Below are 4,718 nucleotides of genomic sequence, written 5' to 3' on the forward strand. Positions count from 1 at the left end.
AGAGAGAGAGAGAGAGAGAGAGAGAGAGAGAGAGAGAGAGAGAGAGAGAGATAAAGTTATGGAAGCTTTAAGGGAGGCTTCCATGGAAGGTGAAGAAACGTGAGATGGGAGGAAGAAGAACAAGAAACTGCTGGAAAAATGAGGAAGCTGCTGGAGAAATGAGATATTTATAGCCTAAGCTTATCCAAACTTCATTTAAATTACGAAAATGCCCTTACAAGTTAACTTTGTCTTCCTCCAATCCTTTATGCAATCTTTTTACTCTTTTGACACTGAGATAAAGTCCATAATAGTCTAGAAATACTCGGGTTCACGAAAACTTAAAAATTTTGACTTGAGATGAAAAATGATCATTTTGGCCCTACCTTGGAAATCATCATTATTTCTATTTCCTTCATCATTTTATCCTTATTTTAATCATTCATTTATGTCTTAAGCCTACTTAGGCCTTAATAACATTAGAAAACCCACTTCTAGGAGCTCACTAGGAAAATGACCAAACTACCCCTACTCCACATCATAGGGTCTACCTCCGCTACATGTTTGTGAAGGTTGAGGTATCACAATATATACCATATCAACATTCAAATGCACTTCTTGGTGCTCACATGGGCTTTTAAGCCATCATCTATCAGATTTGTATAAATCCATACAAGTTTAATGCCATCCAATGGCTTCATAGTCAAAACATATTCGAAGTTCATAAACAAGAATGCAAATATCGACTTGTCAATTGAACATGACTTGACCATTTTGGTTGCAAGCGACTACTAGAACACCTACTAATGAGGAAAAGATCATGTCTTTGTGACACAAGCTGCTTGATAACTAGTCACTTATCTACAAAAAAATGGAAACTAATGTGAGTCACAAAAAATCCGTAAAGGAATACGAGAAAGGGACAAGCCAAAAAGGAAGAGTTTTTGTAATAATTTATACTGGCAGAAACAAAATGAATTTCATAAACATCATTATAGTTTATTTCAAATGCTCAAAAATCACTATTCAAAATCATTTCTCATGAATATAGCTTAAATCCAAGTAATGTAAACAATTGGATAAACCAGTTTGTAACTCCAAATACAAAACCAATTACAAAGAGAAAAAGGTTCCATATCTTGGGTACTGACACCTTCACCTTTGTTAACGGTACCATTCTTACATACAAACCCCAATGGTGGGTAGCTGTCAATCACATATAAGTTTATGTGTTTCCTTCTAGCCTTCATACTCCCTAGTGCTTTACTCAACCATTTAACGCATGAACACATAATTTGAACATCCAATCATATCATCTTTTCATAATAAAACAACATCATCAAACTCATTTACATTCATAACTCCATAATTTTTACTTAATAATGAAGCAAGCTATATCAATGACTACACATGGGAGATTGGTACATCCACCCCAACTTAAGGCTATATGGTGGTGGTACTTATGCCTCCACTCAATGCAATATAAATAATGGCATTATTGGCCTCGCTAATGGCAAGAGGTAATGGTATTTTTGGTTCAGTTATGGGTTTTATCTCATGTATAATATCACTTGAAGGTTTGGAGTTCATTCACATCAATTATAGGGCTCTCAACTAGCAACAATTCATCCACATAAACATACACATGACCATTTAAAATTTAAGGGGTGGGAATGCAAACATCCACCTTAGTAATCATTCACACACTTGCAATTGCATATTCATTCACATCATCATGGAATCGATTTTGAAAGAAATCATTTGAAAAGGTTTGCCCCTTCTTGTTAAAAACTAATACATAGCAAAGATATTTACATAGATATATAGATATTGAAACTCTTTGAAATCATTTGAACTTAAACATTTTGATTTATCATTGTCAATATAGCATTCAAAATCATGCAAGACAACCAAGTTGATAAATCATGCTTAGCTTTACTATGTCAAATTACTTTGAAGAGATGTATCCACTCTCCTTGACAAAAGTGTGTTATGTAAGCCTCGCTTCGTCAAACATTGCTCGTTCTACGATCTTCAAGCTCAGCAAATCCTAACATAATAAATGCTATCATAAGTTTCCCAATTTTTCTATCAAACCAATTTATTCGAAACTAGTTGAGTAAATCCATATTCTTCGATTTAAATCCAAGTAGCATAAAGCTTCAAACTTGTTATCTAATTTTCTACCCATGCAAGTATATGTATCGAATAGATAATATAATGGCAAGTAAAGTATTGATTCCACAGAGAATTGATCTACACAATTTAGTCTTATCCAAATAGTGAAAATTGAATAACTAATTAAATTAAAAATTAACCAAATCTAATTTAACAAGGATCTAACTAAAAAAATCAAAACAATAATAAAACTTGAGAAAAATCAATTCAAACAAACTTAGGATTACAATATCTCTCACACTTTATCTCAATCTTACCTCTCTCTCTTAACTTATTGCATTGGATTGAATTGCTAGCCTAGAGTATTCAATTATTTATAAGACTCTTTCGAGGTTCTTATAAAAATATCTATTTTAACTAAAACACTATATTCCTATGTGAATTGAAATTAAAATAGACTAATTAAGTTTAGGCTTAAATCTTGGCTACATACAATAAATAGGTATATTCCTATCATGTACACAAATCTATTTATTCACCCAAACAAATAAAAAAGATCATATGCTATTCCAACCTTGGCCTACATTAAACTACTTTTTCCAAGTTATGGTTAGATTTCCAAATCAATTTAATTAGTAGCTAAACAATTAAAAGCATTAAGAACATATTTGAATAAAAATCCAAAACCATTGAAAATAAGAAAGAGAGAGATTAAAGATTTAAACTACATGTGAGTTCAATTCCAATCCTAGATAAAAGAAATTTAGCTAATCATAATTGAAATAAAAATCACCTGAAGTTTAAGCATAAAAATTTGCAAGGATAATAAACTAGAATAAGGAAAAAGAAAACAAAGATTGTCAATCTTGATCTTCTGTTTTCCACTTTGAAGGCTTGGCTTCTTGAACTTTTGGTGGCTAACTTCTTGAAAAACTAAAAACTCCTAATAATCCTAAACTTAGCTTAATTGGGTATTTATAGAGGCTTAGAATAAGTGTTAAAACCCTATTAGGACTCTCTTGTCTTCTAAACAATGCACCAGCCCATGGCCTTTAATAATTGGGTTGGAAATTCAAATTTGGGCTCTCGACGCTATGGCGCTAGGCTTTGATGCCGTAGTGCTGGGCTAGCTTCAAGCCTTCATTTGCTGGCTATTGCACCTCTATCTATTTCCAAGGCAATGTTCTCAAACTTTGAGGCAGAACTGGGCAAAATAGTCTGCATGAAAATTGTAGCATTGCCTTTTAGTCTCCCAATGGTTCAAGAATCGCTTCATTTGAACCTTTGGAATGAAAGTTATGCTTGAAATATTGCGATATGTTTAAATGGAGTCTTGTTCCCTTAAGCACCTTTCTTCACCAATTTCAGCCTTATTCCTTAAAATCCTACAAAAACATAAAAACTAATAAGTAATAACTAAACTTCAGCTATTAGACAAAAAAAAAACATAAAATAAAATAACTTAAGAAAAGTAAACTAATTAGAAAAAAAACTAAATCCTAACTTAAACTCAAGAACTTAGCTAACTTTTAAGAATAAAATGAGACAAAAGACTTCTATAAATTAAATTATCACACCCTTAAACATAAGATTTTGCTAGTCTTCGAGCAAAAGAAAAAACAACAAAGAAAACAAAGAAAACTAAACATTAAAAACATAAAATGGACTTTGCAAGAGATAAAAATTCACCAAGTCGAGATTTTCAAAATTTGTTTCCTAAAAAATCATCCCAAAATTTCAACTTAAGTAAAATACAGGTAATCTTCAAAATCATGCATCAATTCAAATGAAAACCCACTTTCGAATGGACTTTCTGTGTGTGTGTGAATAATCTCTTAGAAAGAATATCATGCAACTTAGATTGGTTTATGCCAATTCTAAACATAGATTAATACTAGGATCCCATAGGTTTGTTTTTCCATCTATTTCTCCACTAATATAGACTAACACTTGTTCAAGGATAATAAGTCTTTATTAAGCTTATAATATAAGGCTAGGGTCAAGGTATGATAAAGGAAATATTTAAACAAAAGTTCATCCTAGGCACTTAATCGATCTAGGACTTATTTAAGAGCTCAAATTTTTTTCTTTTTCTCCTAGCAACCCTAAACTCATGATACAGTTTTCTTTTCTTTTCTTCTTTTTTTTTATTTATTTTTTAAATAAGGGGTATATTTCTATCATTAATGAACTTTGTTTTAACACCTTTTCTCCTTATTTTAACTTTAGGCTCAAAATATTTCCTAAAAAGATCAAAATACTTAAGGATGAAGGGTTCAAAATTGGAAGTATATAAAAAGTCTTAGGCTAACATAAAAATGTGTTTAATAAAGAAAAGAAAAATTAGGCCTAAAAGGCATTACTAGAGATAGCTATATAACATGGTAAGCTTAAAAAGGCTCAAATGGTCCAAAGATGGCCTAAATCATTTTTCATCCTAAGTGTTGTCAAGGATTTCACTACAAGGGAGAATCAAACAAATTCTAGAATCCTTGACTTCATTATGCTTTTATTAACATAAATTTTTTCTAAATCTCATGACAATTCTAGGTAAAAGAATATAGTGCGCAAATTATGGCAAGTCTCATCCTAAAATGAAGCTATCAAAAGGATATCAACAC

This window comes from Theobroma cacao, chromosome 3 (assembly GCF_000208745.1).
Source record: "Theobroma cacao cultivar B97-61/B2 chromosome 3, Criollo_cocoa_genome_V2, whole genome shotgun sequence".
Taxonomy (NCBI): domain Eukaryota; kingdom Viridiplantae; phylum Streptophyta; class Magnoliopsida; order Malvales; family Malvaceae; genus Theobroma; species Theobroma cacao.